We start from the raw sequence: 19,384 nt of genomic DNA on the forward strand, positions 1-19,384 counted from the left end.
GAAGGGAGTCTGGCCCAGGTCACCTGCTCACTTCTGGATGAGACGTATCCTATAACCTGAAGCTGAGACCAGGCTTCCCAGGAGCAGCAGCCCTGAAAGGATGCTGTGTGCCACTGGCAAGGGAAGTTTTCTGCAGAAGTTTCTGGAACAGTCCTGTGAGACCCATACACCCTGCACTCACTTCTCAATGGCTCTGAGCCAATGCCATGCCAGGATACTAGGGACACAACCTGAGACTGAAGGGACAGTGAGGGGACATGGCCACGGGCCATGCAGTGGCAGGGTGGGGTGAGTAGGTATGGAGACTCAGCACTGTCAATGTCTCCACTCTCACGTCACTTGCTAGCTGGGAGCTTGCTGAGGTGCCACTGGTCAAGCTGGGACTTGGCTGCACAAACCTTGTTATGCAACTCACTAGCCATGGGGTTCAGTTTCTCTGTCTGTAGAAGAGTGGTGTCACTATTTTCTGTACTAGCAAGGGGACCAAGTAAGGGGACAGGGTTTCCTACATGGCTGTCACATGTGGCATGGACACCTCTAAATCTTCTAATGTCAAGATAAGATTTAAGCTTTATACTGTCACCTACAAAATCCCACATGGTCTGGGCCCTTTCCCCGCCCCCATTCTCTGCCCTTTGCCCTTGCCTCAGCCACAGTGGCTTGGGATCTTTGCATGTGCCTAGTTCATTCCTACCTCAGGGCCTTTGCACTGGTCTCCTTCCTTCCCACCTATAGGCCTCTAAACATGCCTCACTTGTTCCTACCCCAAGGCCTTTGCACAGGCTCCTTTACTGGGATAGATATTCCCTGTATGGGGGCAAGGCTAGGGGTCCTCATCCTCTTCAGTGTCATCTCCTCAGGGAGGATTTTCCTGACTATCCTATCTAAACTATTTTGGGAGGACTCTGTTAGTCGTCTTTATAGCAATCAGCAGTGACTGGGATCATACGTGTTTACTGAGGACACCATCTATGTTTGTCCACACTGTGTCACCACTGTCACAAACATGATGACCCAGAAGCAGGAGCTCAAGAGTATTTGTTAAATGAGCAGATAAATACACACAGAGCAGTGGATGTGAAGTGCACATTGACAGAGCCCTTCCCACCCCATATGCAGATTGAGACACATCCACATGCGAACACATGCATACATGCACACACATACACATGCACACATGTGCACACACATGTGCACACACACATGCACACATACCCATGTGAACACACACATTCATACATGCACACTCACCTATGTGCACACACACACATTCACATACATGCACACACATACAATTGCACACATATGTATACACATGTGCACACACATGTACACACACACATGAACATATCCCAAATCTCTGAGTAAGTCAAGTGCCTCCTCTCCCACCCACATAAGCAAACCCTGCAGTGATGCTGGACTCTTAAGGTCAAGGCCAGCTGTTAGGAATCTCTGGCTTACCTACTACCTCTATAGAGGCTTTGGGATACAAGTTCCCTGGAAAGGACAGGGTGATCTGTCCCTTCTCGGTGTAAATCTGGTGGGCCTGCAAGAAGGTAGAGAATGTGTCTTGTGGTCAGGAACTGTGCCTAATTTATTCACACATGGCGCCAGTGTCTCCCAGTTCTCAGCTTAGGCTAGGTACTGTCCCAAAACCTATTAATCAGTGAATGAGGTGGTGATCAGGCAGAAGGAAAGAGAGGAGCCTGCTGGCTGGCATCCATGGGAGATCATGGCTTAGGATATGTGCCAGAAACCATGCAATGCTTTTGTAGCTCCAACAGTTTCCTCCCATCACACTACTGCTCAAGAACATGTGGGGTTCCCACAGCTTCAGAAAGAACTTTAGTCGGGTATCCATAGTATGCTTGCCTTCTTTCTCTGCTTTCTCTATCCACCTTTCCTTCTATTCACCTGCCTATCTACCCACCTTTCCATTTACCCCTACACATTCTCATCAATCCACCCTTATATCCATCCATCTGCCTGTCCATCATCCATCCATCCATCCATCCATCCATCCATCCATCCATCCATCATCTATTTACTCATTCAGTGACTTACACACTCCTCCATCCTTCCATCCATCCACCCATCCATCCATCTACCTATCTACCCACTCACCCAGCAATTTACTCAGTCATCTGTCCATCCATCCATCCATCCATCCATCCATCCATCATCTATTTACTCATTCAGTGACCTACACACTCCTCCATCCTTCCATCCATCCACCCATCCATCCATCTACCTATCTACCCACTCACCCAGCAATTTACTCAGTCATCCATCCATCCATCCATCCATCCATCCATCCACCCACTCATCTATCACCTACCTACCCACCCACTCACACATTTATACATTCACCACCCACTTGTCCATCTGTCTGACTACCTATCCACCACCTATCTTATAAACCTGTCCATCTATCCTTCTGTCCCCCAGCTCTGCACCCTCCCATTAATCCTTTCTCCTAGCATTATCGAGTACTTCCCATCTTCTAAATATTGACCTCAGTTCAGTTCCATAACCACAGTTGCATCAAACATCACCCATAAAGGCCTTCATTGTTCTCAGGCCCTTTCATAATGGGAGTGCATCATACAACCTCCACTTCTAGCCTGATCCATGGCTGTGCTGCATCTCATCAGCTACAGAGGATCCCTGGTCCCTCTTCTCCCTCAGGCCATTCGCCATACACATCAGAGCCACATCAAGTCCCTCTTCCGCTGTAGCCATTCCTGGGACTCCTTTTACCTTCCCAGAAAAAGACAAAGTCTCCATGATAGTCTGCAGGTCACTGTGTGATTCTGACCACTCTGAACCTCTCTGAGTTCATTTAGCTCTGCCTTGCTAACTCTGCTCCACAGCCCCGCCCTGTCCCCCGGCTTCCTCACTGTTTCTTGGACCTACTGGATAAGGCCTTGATATTGTCCAAAAACTTATCTCCAAATGGCCACATAGCAACTTGAAGTTTCTTCCAAAACTGTTTCCTTCTCAGGGAAAAATCCCCTGCCTCCGTCCTCAGCTTTACTCCCCACATCCCTGGGGTTCCGAGGCAGGCTTGCATCCCGGGCTGTTGTCTTATCTCCACTAACTTAAACAGAAGCTCCCAAATAGAAACCCGTCTGTTCTACTTATTCTGGTGTCTCTAGGCACTATAGTAGGACGTTGACTCATGTTTGTGGAATGAATGCATGACCCCACCCAGCTAGGGGTGGTCACCTCCACTCTACAAGGACTTGCACATTCCTTTGGCAACCGCTCTTGGGGAGTCTCTAGATGACGAATAGAAAGCCCTTCTCAGGACAGAATGCATGGATTACATACAACAAGCCTCAGTTTCCTTTAGTGAAATGTGTAGAGGATGCAGAACAGGGCTGGGGCGCAGCAACCAATATTGCACACAGGCTGCAGCCCACAGGCACATAGCTGCCCAGGCTCCTCACACGCATTAGGGACATCACCTTGTCTTTTCTGTGACTTTTTCCTTATTAAGAGGCCTCTATTTTTTTCTGTTGGTATTTTAAAATCACAGCTTGTTTGCTTTGGGGTGAGGGGACAGTCTCTGCACCCGTGCTTTCTACCAGTCAGCTTTCTTCTTTGACCTTTGAGCTGTACTCTGATGTTGCCTCCTGCTCCTGTTCATGCTCTTAGCTGACTTTTGTCATGAGCTTAGACTCCCTGCTATGTATGACTCTGGGTGTCACAGGGAACTGGTTATAGTAGAAATAGTGACATGTTCCAATAGGCACAGTGGTAAGCGCTGAGCCTGGGCATCATGGCTCCACGTGTCCTCATCCCCAATCTGGTCACCAGGTGTACAGTGAGCACACACACTGGTCAATGAATAATAGCATGGGACTTCAACCTCCTCCCTCCATGCTTACCTCCAAAGACCGCCAAGCCTCAGGATGAATAGTACAACACACAACAAAGTGGCCGACAGCACAAATAAAGTGAGCGCAGTTACAAGGGGGGGGGGCAGAGAGATGGCTCAGTCTGCAGAGAGGTTGCAGTACAGCGTGAGGACCAGGATCTATCCTCACTTCACAGAGTCAGATGCAGTTGGGGGCATGCTTATGACCCCAGTACTGGGAAAGTAAAGACAGGCAGGTCCCTGAGGCTTGGGGATAAGCGAGTCTAGCCTAATTGAGGGTTCTGGTCCCCTCAAAAGCAATGCAGGTAACTCCTGAGATTGACCTCATAGAAATATGCATGCCCCCTTGAACACACATGTGTGTCTGCACACACACAGACATGATCCCATACTTACACATGCCCATATCTCTATGATTAAAATAAAATAATCATAAATAAAAGAAACAAAAGCCCTCGGAGCCTGTGTCTGCCAGGATGGGACAAGCAGACAGGGATGTAGCCTGTGGCTGGCTCACCACGTGGAGGCTGGATCCCACTGAGAGGGAAGGGCTTCCCTTAGACTTGGGGAGCTGTAGAGTGCTGCCAACCCCCTCACTCTTCACAGGCTCTCTCTCTGGAAGTCAGATGGCTGTGGTTTGAAAAGGGAAAGTAGGATTTCCAGATGGTTCTGCAAGCTCTTTGCTGGCCATCTCATGGGTTGGGGACTGTGAGTGACAGCTTTGGGGCGTCCTCTGCAGGGGGAGAAGGCAGGGGATGGGGGAGGCAGGTAAGGTGTCTGTGTGGGTTCCATCAGCAGAAATGTCACTTAATGAAGGCTTGGTCCCCACACCCACCTTTAAGGGCTTCTTTGAGTCCACAAGTTCACTGTGGTGCTACAGACAATGGGACAAAACAGAAACTGTCCAAAGAACAGGCTGCAGAAAAGTCTTCTTCCCTGGGGACACCTGCCCTGGTCCCAGCCACAACAGAATCCCCATTCTCAGACCCCAGACTGCACTCACTTGCTCGTCTCAGCAGCACCTCCCCAGGTCACTTCCCCACAATGATGCTGCAGCCTCCATGTCCTCTACCCGTCCTTCCCCTCCTCTCCTTTCAGGGGTTCTGCAGGCTGCAAGTAGTGTCTACTGTCACTTCCTGTCTAGGATTGTGCACTAGACCGTGACACTGAGGAAACCTGCTCCTCAGGAGTCATCAGGCAGAACTTAGGCTCAGCAGAGACTACAGCCCAGAACAGTTCTTGGAGGACATTTTCTGGGATGGTCCAGAATTTTCCAAGAGAAGAGATGACAGTGTCCTGGGGCCATTTGGTGCCAACCCTGATGCTCATTCAACAGTGTTCTGGTGAATTCTCATTCATTCATTCATTCATTCATTCATTCATTTTATAAACACTCACACAGACCTTCCTCCTCAAACACAAGAGTGAACAAGACACCCTCCTTTCCCCAAATTACTTGCTTATGAGATGACAAACAAGGGAATAACAGAAACAAACGTCCATAGTGACAGGTGCAGTGGTGGAGAATACCATCGGGGCTGGGGACACCCCACAGACTGAGGTCCTGAGTAGGAGACATCACTTAGTTTCACGAGAACAAACCTATCATATACATCGACGGGAAAACCGTGCTTTCCATGGGGAAGCAGAACATGCAGAAGGCCAGGAGTCAGGGAAGAGTCCAGTGAGTTTGAGGAAAGGATGGCAGTGAGAGAGAAGGGTGGTGTGTGCTGGGGTAAGGACCACACCCAGGGGAGACGCCAAGCTTTGAGCCTGAGCACCATGGGAGGGCCGCAGGGTATGCGGCAGAGGATTGGCACCCTGAGTTTTGCTGCTGACAAGACCTGGGATTGCACCCTGGGAGGCTGACAGGAAGGTGGCACGCAGCAAGGGGTTGGAGATGGGTGACAGTGACAGCAAAGGCTGTGTGGTGGGGGAGAAGCGACACTGTCCTCCACCCTCGCTCTGATGGCTGAACTCTCAGCTGACTGAGCAGTTGGTGGACGGGGTGTGGAAGGCGAGGCTGGGAAGGCGAGCAGGGGCGGTGGTGTCACAAATGTATGGATACAAAAATGAATCCTGGTCTCTCCCAGTCTGCTTGGTAGTGGAGGGTTATTCAAGACCGAGCAACGTGATAGGCCAGATGGACACTGAGTGATGCTTGCCCTAATGGTATGGGGGGCTGTCAAGGAGGCTGGGGAAAGATTCAGGGGGGAGGGATTAGGGTCTTGCTCCCCCGTTATTCCGACCCATCACTAATAAGGAACAGCTAAACGGCTATGACTTGGTGGAGGATTGGCTCTGCCAGGCACTGTTCTAGGCTGTTTCCCATATGAGGCAATCAGTACTTTTATTTACCCCCATTCTTTCCAAAAGTGAGGATGTTGAGATACAGAGAGACTTGAGTGGCCTGCTCAAGGTCACACAGTAAGGAAGTATTGGAGAACCCAGCCTAGACCCTTGGACTCAGAGTATGCACTAAGCCTCGTCCTATGCTGGATCCTCCATCGGTACTGGCAGAGAAAGCCCTCTCTGATGATGCCCAGCTGCCCTCTGAAGCCCCCATAAACAGCACAGTGCCGTCCACAGGGCACAGTAGCTGCCTAGCACCCATCTATGTTCTACCACCTTCCTGCCACAGGGTGGGGGCAAGTTCTGAAACCTCACTGGGAACCTGTAAAGCAAGGACACATGCTGGGAGCCGTGGTGACAGGTTAGTAGCTGTGAGGCATGGGCTGGGCTGGGCACAGCCATCTCCTCACCCTCAGACACTCCCTCACAGCGGTCACAGTCTTGGAACAGTCACCCACGCAGAAGACACTACTTGTCTGTGTTCATGCTGGGATTCCCTCAGCAGCGGCAGGCTGATGCTTACACAATAAAGTACCCATCCCCAAAGCTGGACTTTGGTGGGGAACGGACAAAGGTCAGGGCTCCTTTTGGTTCTTGGGTGTACTCGGCCAACTGTACACTTGGGTGTACAGCCCAACTTTGCCTGAGTCCTGGAGAAGGCGTTATCTTATCCCTTTTTCTCTCTTTGGTCTGCCTGGACCAGGGCCCTGAGTTCCGTGACTGGTACCATGGACAGCGCTCACTCTTTTAGGTCTCTGCACTGGGCCTGAATTCCTCTGCTGCTGCTCTGGAAGGGAAAGGAAAACTGGGGTTCCTGTGAGGCTTCAGAGAATAGAGAAGACCCAGGGACCAGGATGCCAGTTTTCATTCAGCTAAGAATCCCCTTCCTCAGAAGCTATCAGAGACCCGAGTCAATCAGGGAACAAAGAAAGGCCCAGAGACAGCTGTGGACCACAGTGCCAGCCACAGTCTACACCATTCCTGCTGCCTAGATGCCGGCGGGGTCTAGGCTGTGGACTCTACACTAACCTAGTCCATTGTGCAGAAGCTCTGGAGGACCCAAATATCATCCAGGCTAAGTCTGAGTCGCATGAGTCCCATGAGGGCTCAGGGACAGCATCGCACTTGGACACCTGCTATCAGTGACCACCTAGGTGCAGCTAGTCCGCAGCAAGGGCGTTGGCACAGCCAAGTGCTCAGCCAATTTTTGTTTCTAGCTCTGTACTCCCTCCCTCCCTTCCCCAAGATGCTCCAAGCTCAGAAGCCAGGGCTGGGGCGGCTGAGAAGGGACTCATTTCCATCTGAAGTGAGTCACTGAAGTTGATAAATTTAGAAGTGGCCTAAAGAGCTCTTAATATCCTGCCTTCAGACACTTGCGAGGAGACTGTGACACGGCAGCCTGGGCTCCAGCTACACATGGGAGAGTGGACAGAGAGGGGTCCCAGAGGGCCTCTTCTCCAGCCTGGGCTTCTCTGCTGCAGCCCTGACCTCCAGGAACCTCAGTTTGCCTTCCCTAGGCACACAGATGTCTGAACTGGAACAAGGCATCTGCTCCAGGGGGGTGCTCACACTTCACATCTTGTTGCTCAGAGGGCAGCCACAGCTCACAGCTGTTCTCATACAGGGCACCAAGGGCCACTGCATTTGCCACAGCTCAGGGGACGTGCTGGGGTGCAGGCTATGCTCGAGAGCCGCCCAGGCTGAGGCAGAGACTCAAGGTGGAGGCACTGTTGCAGGGATAGCTTCTGCCCTGTTCTGCCCCACTTCCTCCTTTTGGTCCCTTTCTCCTGAGTGATGTCTCCAGCTAGTCCCATGAAAGGGACATCTTGATAGGCATGCCCTCCATGTACAGATACCAGCTCCCTTTCTCCCATGACCCTTCCCATGACCTTGACTCTAAGAGACATATGAGCGACTTTGAACTTGAGAATTTTAAAGTCATCTGGGCCCCACGTCTTCGTTCCAAAATTGAGAAACTAATCTCTAGATAAGGACTTGTCCAGCATTGCCCCGGAACCTCGGTCCATGACAGGCCATTCCATTCCCAGGTCTCCACAGCACCCCTCCCCCACCCTTGGTGGCTCATCCCTATCGGCAGCTAGATAGGCTGCCCCAGGGCTTCTGATCTCTCCAGGAGAGAGTTCTGCCTGTCACTCTGCAGCAGCTGCTGGCAGCCTCCGTGAGGCCAGGAGCCAGCTGGGAGAGGGCAGGGTGGTCAGCAGGCTCCGCTGCTTCCTCTGGTGTGGTGGACAGGCAGGGGAACCCTGGTGTACGAGAGTTCCTCCTTACCCAGTGGAATCTGGACCGATGCTTCCCTCCACACTCATATCAAGCTCCGCCCTCTGTGTGACTCACAGAACCCCCAGACTCACACCACAAAGCGTCCACACTGGCCAGTGCCTGGACAGGGAGAGGCAGCTACACAATTCCAGCCAACCAGCATCTTAGGCCTTAGGGATTCCTGATGGCCATTACTTTGTTAACAGTGTTTATTTTTGCTATCATTTATAGGATTAGAACTCACTAGATGCTCACGATGGAACAGTTGCTGGTACTTCTGCATGAAAAGGACATTAAGTGCTTCACTTTTATTTGATAAATCCTTTTTTTTTAAGTTGGAGACTTATGTTATCTCTATTTTAAAGGCACAGAGAAGTTAAGGAACTTGCAGCAGATCACACAGCAGAGAAACAGAGGGTCAGGCACTGGAATCTCAGAGCCCATGCTTCCTGGTTGTCCCTGGACTGGGGTGTTTATTGTTATGAGCTGGCATTTATTAAGCACCAACTGTATTCAGGCACTCTAACAGCAGTTCTGAGGGGTGAGTATTCTCAAGCTTTAGGGGGAGACTGAGGCTCCTGGGGTGTGGAAGATAGAGGTTTCTTTGCTCCCTTGCTAAGCCTTTCATCCTGTTCCCTGGATTTTGTTCACACTATGCTATACCATACTAAGATGCATGGATGCTTAAGAAACCTAAATTGGTTAAGTGAATGAAACCTTCCTACCCCTACCCCAGGATGTGTCGAAATGTCCAGGTCACAGCTGTGAGAACTCAGATATAGAAATGGAGGCCACATAGCCGATATGACCAAGGCCAGATTTGACCCCAAGCAGCCTGGGCCTACCTTTGTCTCTAACCACTGTGCCACCTACCAGACTATGAGGATTGCACCCTGCCCAAGGAAAGCTTGAGAAGATGCAGGAAGGCTGATGCCCTCTGAGATCCCCAGCAGATCCCTCAGTCCTGCACAACTCAACAGCTTAGCTCACCAGGTCACCCTTGAGCTCTGGTCCAATGGGGCAGGTGTCCTTGAGAGCCAGGTGGGGTCACCAGGCAGTCGCTAGAGTGGCGCCAACAGGAGGTCAAGCCCTCCTGTAAACCCAGCCTTCTAAGGCGGCACGGGGTGGGGGTTGGGGTGGATGGGGGAAACCTGCTTCCTCCTTCAGAGATTTGTGCTGCTTAGACCCAGAATGGGGTCATTCACTTGTGGCTCCTCCTACAGGTTCTGTCACACCATTAAAAGACCGAGCCACAGGATCTTTCTAAACCCAGAACTTTCCTCCTTAAGCTAGGATTGCCCTTCTGCGGTCACCTTCAGCACACCCAGGCATGAGCAGGACCCTATTTAGACACACCCCACAATGATATCTGAAGTCAATCCCACTTTCAGAGATCAGAATGCTGAGCTCAGAGAAGCCAAGTTCCTGGCCCAAGGTCGCACAGCAGTCAATACTGGGCTGGGGTTTCTATTCAAGGCTCTCTGATGCTATGGAAACGCAGCAGAGTGCTTTCCATGCAGAACTTCACCACACACTCACCCAAGGGAGGAACTGTGCAGCCTTGAAAACTTTCAGCACAAGGCAGCAGGAACCCCTTGGAAACCCACAATCCCCAGATGCTCTGGTCTTCCCTCTCAGCACCACCGTATTTGCATATAATTTACAAGCATTCTCTCAGAGATCTTTTTTTGGTTGTGATTGAGACAGGGTCACATGTAGCTCAGGCTATGCAGCCAAGGATAACCTTGAACTCCCAATCCTCTTGCTCCCCACCTCCTCGATGCTGGGATGACAGGTGTGTGTCACCATGGCTAATTTTCACCCTCCCATAAACTTAAAACCTTCTCCAGGTGATGATAATATCCAGCCCCACACAGTCAGGCCTTATGCTGTATTATTTTGGGAAAAGGTGAGAAAACTGCCTGGGAGGTTCAGTAAAGATTCGAAACTTTCCTCAAATATTTTGTGTGTGCATGTGTGTGTCACGTGTGTGCAGGTGAGTGTGCACATGTGCACGTGCATATGGAAGCTGGGTGTCAACACTGGGAGTTTTGCACTATTATCCTTTACTTTGTTCTTTGAGACAGGGTTTCTCACGGAACCCGGAGTCACTCATCTGCAGATAGACTGGCCAGACTGCAAGCCCTAAGGTCTGCTTGTCTCTGCTTTCCCAGTGCTAAGGGTACAGATGCAAGCAACCACACCCATTTTCATGGGGATGCTGGGGATATGAGCTCAGGTCCTTATGCTTGCATGACAGGCATTAGACAAAGCTGTCTCCCAAACCCGCTGAGCATTTCTTAGGCAGCTGTTGTGAATCCATAGATGGGGAAACCCATGTTCCTAGAGGGCCAACTGTAACAAGGAAATGGTGACAGACTCTGTTTGACATCCAAGGACTGTGCCAGGATGAGCACTTGACTTGAGTCCCCTTGCCTGTCACTGCCACCCCTCCCCACTACCAGGAAGACGAGCACCAGTGTCGTGCCCATCTTACAGAGGTGCAAATGGAGGGTAAATCACTAGTGACACTACACGCAGCTGAACAGCAGAGCCAGTTCCCTAAGATGTGACTTGCAAGAAGCAATCGCCTCCCACGGAGCAAATGGAAGAAACATTTACCAACACTGAGGACACAGCACAGCGACTCACAAGGGGACCACTCAGTGTGTTAGTACGTGACTATGATCCCACGGATGAGGACATGGGGGCAGGTGGTGTTTCTTAGGAAGGGACTGTGGCTCTCAACCCACTGTCACATGCTAGTGTCCTGTAGCTAACTAAGGCAGGCCCCTCCTCCCTCCGTGTGCAGCAACCATCTCTGGGTCCAGGAGCCACTGCCCTTTGGAATCCTGGCTATGCCCCCCCCCCCCAGCAAAGCTCTGGAAATGTGGAGAAATGAGTGTCCAAATCCGAGTTCTCTTACTTGCTGTGTAACTTGGGGGCTATCTTAACCTCCCTGCACCTTGTTTCCTTTAGCTGTAAAGTGGGCGCAAGTGACAGAGAAGCCAGTTCTTAGTAGCTATGAACACTCAATAAATACCCAGGTCCAGGAACCTCAGGAGTCGCTACATGTTGTTTGTTATCATTCTTGGCCCTAAGCCCAGGGCAAGCATCTTTATAGGAGACACTGGGCATAGAGCAGAAAGGGCCTGAAGACAGAGGCAGGGACCAGCCACATGCTCCAAGGTAAGGATCACTAGGGACTAGAACTACTGCCAGTAGCTAGGGGATAAGTAGGGACAGATTCTCCCAGGCCCCCTCCAGAGGCTCCAAGTGGGCAAATCCCACATCAGGCTTCTGCCCTCTAGGCTCTGAGTAAAACTTTTCTGTTGCTTAAGCCATGCAGCTTGTAGAGATTTGTGGTGGCAGCTGAGTAAGAGCCACAGCTGTGACAGCTACTGTGGCCTCCACCATCAATCCTGCACACCACTTGACTGTATCTCAGGCTTTGCACCCTGGTGGCCTCTCACAAGGGATCAGCCTGAGACCACCAGACACCAGCTTAATGAAAGGCACTCACTGAAGCCCATTGTTATGCATGGGGCAGGGCCCAGTGGCTTGGGATTCCAGCTCATCTGACTTGCAGGCTAAGATTTCTTCATCTGTCCTGTCTGTGCCCTGACAGCTTGCTTTCTCACTCCCAACACCATGGTCCTTGTCCATGTCTGCAGCTCTCTAGCCCTGTAGAGGGTCCCAGCTTGCGTGTGATACTCTTAAGGCCTTACAACTATGCAAGCCTCCATCACAGGGCTCCTTATTGGACGCTGAGTGCCTTAGCACTCTTGCCAGGGCGGATCCTTGGCTTACTGTATCATCCATTCTTATTATGAGCAGACAGCAGTCGTGGGCAGCGTACAGGTTTGCCCAACTCCTATTGACATCAAAACTGCTAGCCCAGGGCAACTCGTGATAGTGGTGTCTGCTGCAGTAGGTCCTCCCACCCAGTAGGTCCTCCCAACCACACTCTATGATTCCTCCGTCATCCATTCTCATGGTGCCTTGGCAGAACCACACTCTCAGCCAGCTCCTGTTTCCTTTTAGTCTCTTTCATGTTAGTTTGAGAAGTGGGCCCTGCTATTCTTCTGCTGTCAGTTAGAGACCTGAGGCTCTGTCCTCCTTCCTGCAACCTGGCAGTGCCTTGCTTACTCCCCTGCCAGCTATCATCTCTACGTAAGCATCATGGCAGACTGTTCTGCCCAGGGGCCTTTCTCCCTAACTACTTCCTCATCTGAGGCTTCCGTGAGGAAGAAGAAATGGACCTCTGCAGGCCCAAGGATCTGGTTTGGAGGAAGAGCAGGATGGGTCAGGTACCCAGATCCTAGGCTGAGAGGCACCTGCCTCCCACAATGAACTCAGTGCTCTAGGTAATGGTGGGAGAGTCTGACCACCCCAGTGACGTGTGTGTATGTGACACTCAGCTGGGTACTGGCAATGCTGGGAGCTGAGGACAATAGGAGAAGCCTTTTCCTATATTTTTGGGTTCCCAACCCAATATATCCTATATATCCTATATACCCTATATATCCTATATACCCTATATCTCCCATATATCCGATATATCCTATAGGCTGGTAACACAGTAGATAAAATTTTTCTCAATAGTTCACTTTAACCCCCTTGATATAGAGAGACAAGATTTAAGATAGGAGGGGCCGTTTTCCCAAGACCTGTTTCCAACATGGCATCCAGGCCCACCTAGGCCTCTCCTGGTTCCCTTGAGTTCCTGTGGTTCAGGGGAAAGGCTGGGACTGGGATGTACCTGGAACAGTAGCCCAGATCTCCTGAAGTATTAAGAAAGGGGCCAGATATGGGACTCCCTGACACACCCACGCCATGACCTCTGGCCATCAAGGCAAGAGACCCTTCAAGCCCCTCCTCTCCCTTCCTCTCTGTCTCTTCCTCTGACCTTGGACTTGGCCCTTATTTTGCCTGCTGATCCTGATGCTGTTTCTTTGCACACAGCCCTTGACAGTGTCCCAGCTCTCAGACAGCTGCAGGATAAGGTGGGGCAGGAAACCTGACCACAGGTGAGGAGACTCAGAGGCAGAGAGCTGCAATGTGCATCCAAGGTCACACAGGTGGCCAGGAGTGGAGTTGGGTGCTCTTTCTTTGATTCTGAAGGCAACACACTGGGACACTCAGGGTCCACACGGGCCACCATTGCTTCTTTTGTGAGGTCTGAAAGAGCCCAGCAGGGCCTCCCAATGCTCTTAACACGGAGCCCAGAGACAGAAAGCCACCCCTGTTGGGGACAGCGTACCTATCACCTCTCAGGTTTCTGTCTTGGGTCTGACCTCATACCAGAGGGGCTAGATGGCTCACAAAGAGGTGCCAACAGTTCCAGCTGCGTGACCTTGGTTGGTGGCTTCTTGTCTCTCACCTGAGACATGGGGACGCTAAGGATAATTGCACAGAAGTAATGTGTACAGGGCAAAGAGCTCTGCAGATGCTAGCGGGTGTGACATTTACTAGTGTTCCCACTAAGACTGGGTGACGGGAGTGGAGGGCAGGCTGTGGAGGAGGGGTGGATGTCTCAGGCTCTGCACACTAAATCACAGGTAGCTTTTCTGTCCTCATCTGGAGCCAACTTGGAGGCTACTGAAGGAATTCCGGCTTTCAGATGCCACATGATAGTGGGCTGGCTTCCTGGTTCCAGAAAGGGCTAGTGGGCTTTGCCGGCTGCTGGTGGTCTGACCAATGGGCAGCCACTGCACCTACCCCCACCCCTGTCTTCCCTCCCTACTCCAGGCAGCCTTCTCTGCAGACCATCAATCACCACAGATGGCCTTGTTCAGTCCAATCACTGCTCTTCGGGAACATGGGCTGACCCACCCCTCAGGCCTTCAGGAAGCTGAGGTGGCCACTCAGGATCCACAGTCCTTCTGGCCTCATAGTCAGTTCCCCAGGGTCCTCTCCCCAGGGCTCCTAGGGCCACCTTTGCTTCTTGAAGCTGAGAGGGCAACATAGTGTCTGCAGAGGTGCAGCAGCTATGCCCACTGCTGTCTTACATGTGACTCTGTCATTCACCTGTGGGCACATTCCAGGGCACTGTGTTGACAGGCATTTGGGTCCTATGCACCTGTCAACTGCACTCCTGGGGCATCCCACATGGGTATATAGTACACCAGGGTAGCTGCTGCAGGTTCCTGTGTGTGTGAGGGCTGCAAGCATGTGGGGGCAGGCTATACTCACTGGGGTGTGCATAGAACGGGGTCTTAAGAAGCCAGAGATGCATGCTGTGTGCACAGAGGCCAGATCTCATCTGTTGGTACAGGCATTGTGTGTTCACATGTATGATCTGAACATGTATGATGCACTACTTGTGGGTTCTCTATTAGTCCATGTGTATGCAGGAGTGAATCTATGCACAGGCATGCACCCTCGCTCACGACTGGGTTGTGAAGGTGGATAAATGGGAGGCCATTAGCATCCTCTCCTAGTCCTCCTCCCTCTGCGGACTCCCCAGACCGCAGCCCCTCCTTGCCACTGCTCCTTCAAGGAAGTTACCAGGCGGAAGCCCCAAGCTCAAAGGCCTGCGCTCCAAGCCCCCTCCTACTGCACACGTCAAAAGAGAGAATTTCTCCGGATGGCAACCGCCCGCTCTGGGAAATGCCCCAAACGTCAGCTCTGCCTCCTCCTAGCGATGTGGAGAGCAATGCCCAGTGGAGGGGAGCCCCTTCTACACTGCTAAGGCTCAGCCTCACAATGAGACCCTCTACTCTCAGCTCTGCTGGTGACTGGCCTACTCACTTACCCTTCTGAAGGTCGAGCCAGGCTCAGCCTTTGAGGGGACCTCCCTTGACGGGGGTCGGCCAGCTGAAGGGTCCCCTCCCCACTCAGTATGTGGAGCAGAGGTCAGCTACTTGGCTTAAAGGGGGTGGCTGCCAGCACCTGACGACCATAGGAGGGAGGTTCAGGTCCTGCAGGGAGGCAGGGAGGAGCCCCAGGTGTCTCAGTACTCAGAGGGGCCACCTAAGCAAGCAGGCTGATGAGGAGCTGTGCTTCCGGGCTTAAAGTGCCAACTCCACCATCCATCTAGCATGACTGCTGCAAAATGGCCTGGCCACCCACTCTTGCCCCTGCCTGCCACGGAGGGGACTTGGGACACATCCCTGCCACCACCTGCCTGGCTCTCCTCATCCAGTAGATCCCTGTATACAGCAGCCCACCATCAAAGAGACCCTTCATAGGGGCCTCCCCTTGCAGCTTTCCTGGGACACCTTCCAGTACTCTATGTCTCCCAGGGACCAGGCTCAAGAGGAGACTGGTGTCCCTGCTGACCGGCTGCCACCACTAGCCCTTGCATAACATCCTGGGGGCATGTGCAGTCTGGAGGCCACCAGCATCCACCTGAGACCCTGCATCCCCTCCTACGGGGCTCTTTGCTCCGGTCCCCAGCCCCCACCCCAACCCCTCACCCTAGAGTGTCCCTCAGCCCGGGCTCCCAAGCATCCCCAGCTGCCTCCAGATAAACAAGCCAAGCTCCTACCACCCCCCTCCTCCCGCCGCCACCATCAGCACTGGGGGAAAAAAACGGGAAATGCAATCAAATCAAATCAAATCAAAATAGGTGAGGGAGGAAGGGGAGAGCGGGGCCGGGCGCTTTTTATTTTTTATTTTCTCATGCTTGGATGAGGGGAGAGATGCCGGTTACTTACTTGGCTAAGGCAATCGCCAGCGATCGGTTCGGGTTCCAGGCGGGCAGCCCGTAATCGCGGTGCGGCAGCTGGCGCCGCGCTGAGCCCAGCCCGCGCGCCCGGTCCCTGCGCAGACTGTACCATCGCTCCCGAGGCTGGGGGGGAGGGGGGGCGCGGCCGCCGGGGGAGGGGCGCGAGCGCGGACCGAACCACCCCGCGCCTGGGAGCGCGGCTCTGGGCATCGCTCCCACGGGACGCATCCGCGGCCGCCCGCAGAGCCCTAGGGAGAGGCCCGTTCCCCTCGCACAGGAGGCCGTGTCAAGGGCACGCGAAGGGGAGGGTCAGAGCCCAGCCCAGGACGAGCAAGGGGGCGGTGAGAGCAAAGGAGGAGGCATTGTTTTTATGTGCCTTCCCTAAGTCACTTCCTACTTTGTTAGATAGGGTCGGGGCTTCCAGGCTCCCTGGATGCAGACAGGATGGCTCTATACCTGGAAGAAAGACTGCACAAGGGAGAACACCTAAATGCACCTATGGTGACAGGGTCTATGGAACAGACTCTCCAGCCAGCTGCTGGATGTCACTGTCTACACCCCTCTGCAGCCCCACAAGCTGCCTGGGTGTGCTCACCTGCTCCAGGGTGGGGATGGGTCCAGTCAGGAGAACCCTTGAAGAGGCCATTTCTCTGTCGGAGTGTTAGCACATTCCCAGTATCTGCCAAGGTATCTGTGAGGAGTTGGGGGTGACCGCACTGGACTAGTGCGTCTGTGGAGTCCAGAGTGATCCCATTTTGGAGTCCGAGGGAATGGACTCTCCCATCCAGCTGCTCACTACCTTCTCTCTCATCTCACAGGGCAGACCTGTGGACTCCTCTTTAATTCCAGACAAGGTGGGGCTAAGGCCCGGATAGCCAGGTGAGGGAGGGGGGTCTCATTGAATGAGGTGTCTCTCTCTCACTTCCTCCACTAGCCAAGGTGCCCTGTGGCCATGCCTCCCCACACCTCAGGAGTGGCGTCCTGCTTGGATGTGTGTGGCCTATAGAAGGACCTTCAAGGCCGGCATGGTGGAACACCTGTCAGCCTGAGTGGGTGCAGGAGGGGCAAGGCAAGGGGAGGGGAGTGCCCTTAGAGCCAGGTCCAGAAAAAGCTGCCTCCCTGCCTCCTTCCCCACCCCCATCTCTGCCCACCTAGGAGCCGCCCGCCCGTCTTTCCCAGCGAGCGTCCTGTTGCTGCTCCATCTCCGCCTGGCACGGAATATCAATTTGTCTCGTTAAGCTGAAAGTCTGCACTGCACCAAATTCAGAACCCGCCACACAGAGGGGCCGAGGAAGGAGAGAGCCAGAGCAGAACCCAAGGCAGGGAGGGCCCTTGAGCAGGACCACACCACCATCACCAACTGCTAGACAGTTCAGAGGGTCCCATATACCCCAGCCAAGCAGGGTCTCTCTCTCTCTCTTCTCTCTCTCTCTCTCTCTCTCTCTCTCTCTCTCTCTCTCTCTCTCTCTGTGTGTGTGTGTGTGCGCGCGCACATGTGCATAAGGGGTGGGGTGCTAAGACTCTAAGGATGTCCACCAGGCCTGATGGTTGCCCATGTAACACCTTCCTAGGGTTCCCATGGGGCAGCCCTGGGCCTCATGTCAATAGACCAAGCTGGAGCCCCTCAAAACAGCCTTATCTCTGTTTCCTCTTGAAGCTGTAGATGGGAATATCACCCCTCCTGGGGTTATTCTGGACGCATCTTGGTAAGACTTCTAAGTCACCACGGTCCCTATGAATCCCTCCCCAGGACCAAGCTGGGAGGCTGTAGGCCAACCTGCCCCCACCAGGTTAGAGAAGCCATTAAGGCCCAATGGTTCAGGGAGGCAGGCCCAGAGGGCATCAGGTGAGAGGCCTCTGCAGCCCACTGTGTGTGCAGGAGCCTGCCACTGTGCTTCCCTACCTCTGGGGCAAGATACATTTTCCCCTAGTGAACAGAGAACCCTGGCAGGAGTGGGGGGACTGGCTGGGGCCCACTGATTTCCACAGTTATGTCCTCTCCTATGTCAGATACAGAGCCTCCTACAGATTAGGAAACCACAGCTCCTTGCACCCTAGGGACTACTGTGAACACTTAGAGGGGAAAACTGCATGTGGCTGTCGGGGGTAAGTTACACAGCCACCTGGATAAACTGTCCCTGTGACTGAGGTTGTGAGTCCCAAGCCCAGGCTGCCTACAAGTAGGGGGTATGCTCCGCAGGGACCCCAGTACTTATCTACCTCAAAAGACTGACCTGGAACTGCCCGGTGACTTCCATGGAGACATGCTGGCTTCACTCACAGACGCTCAATCACTTGCAGATTTTTGCTTCTTGGAGTCCAAGACCAGCATCTAACAGAAATGGACCCAAATAGCTATCTCTTTGGCAAGCCAGGCTCTGTGTCCTTCCATCTTTGAGTGTGCATCCCCGTGGCTTCTAGTATCTGCTCATCCTGCAAAGCTGTCCTCGGCTGCTGCTTTGCCAGACAATTCTGCTTAGTCCCACATACTCAGTTCGTACCTCTGTCTCATCTCTGACCATTTCATGCTGTGATGGTCTACAGGTCTATGCCTCTCACTGGGCTGTGTCTGTATCAGATGGGTCCCTACGGCCCTATATGCTAGATGCCACCATGTTACAGATGCAATAAAGGCCTGAATGAATCACTGCTGTGTGATTTTGGCCTACCAAGCACCAGACCCAGCAAGACCCTTGGAAACTGGATCTCCTACAGTACAATGGCCCAAGCTGAGGCTCTAAAGGAAAAGCTAGAGATGCTTTGCTTAACCATGTCCTTGAGGGTAGGAGGGTAGCCACAGATACTGCCCTGGACCTTAGGCTGTCTCTTCTGGCTGTGGCTACTTCTAGGTCACTGTGTTGCCCTTCCAGGATACGTTAGGAACGGGGGTCTGGACAAGCTGGAGCATTGAGCAATCAGACAAACAAGGCATCTATGTTGCAACCCTGTGGAGGTTGGACATGACATGAGGGCCACCCACAGGGAGCATGGCACATAGATAGGTGACCAGCTGAGAATGTCACCAACAGCTTTTCATCCAGCCTGAGTTGGCTCATGGTGGACCTGGTCTGAGGGTCGGGACAGGGCAGGGGTGATAAGTAGGAAGGACAGGAGAGCAGCTGATGACTCCAGAGTTTGATTGGTTACGCTGGGATTCTAGGACCAGAAGAAGGGGTGAATGGGGGAGATCAGTCTGC

General features: G+C 52.8%; 1 protein-coding gene across 20 annotated transcripts in view; it reads right to left on the reverse strand.

Moving 5' to 3' along the window:
* Positions 1–19,384, reverse strand: part of Atp2b2 (ATPase, Ca++ transporting, plasma membrane 2) — a 298,783-nt gene that overhangs the window by 131,246 nt on the left and 148,153 nt on the right. For 3 of the 20 annotated variants that reach the window (XM_030255120.1, XM_030255119.1, XM_011241163.3), the window contains exon 1: positions 16,177–18,988. The exons of 16 other annotated variants lie outside the window; for them this stretch is intronic. The gene's annotated coding sequence lies outside the window, so the exon portion shown is untranslated. Of the gene's footprint in view, positions 1–16,176; positions 18,989–19,384 lie in introns of those variants that run through there. One more of the 20 variants, NM_001036684.3, reaches the window with a different exon arrangement.

Source organism: Mus musculus, chromosome 6, assembly GCF_000001635.26.
Source record: "Mus musculus strain C57BL/6J chromosome 6, GRCm38.p6 C57BL/6J".
NCBI classification, from domain to species: domain Eukaryota; kingdom Metazoa; phylum Chordata; class Mammalia; order Rodentia; family Muridae; genus Mus; species Mus musculus.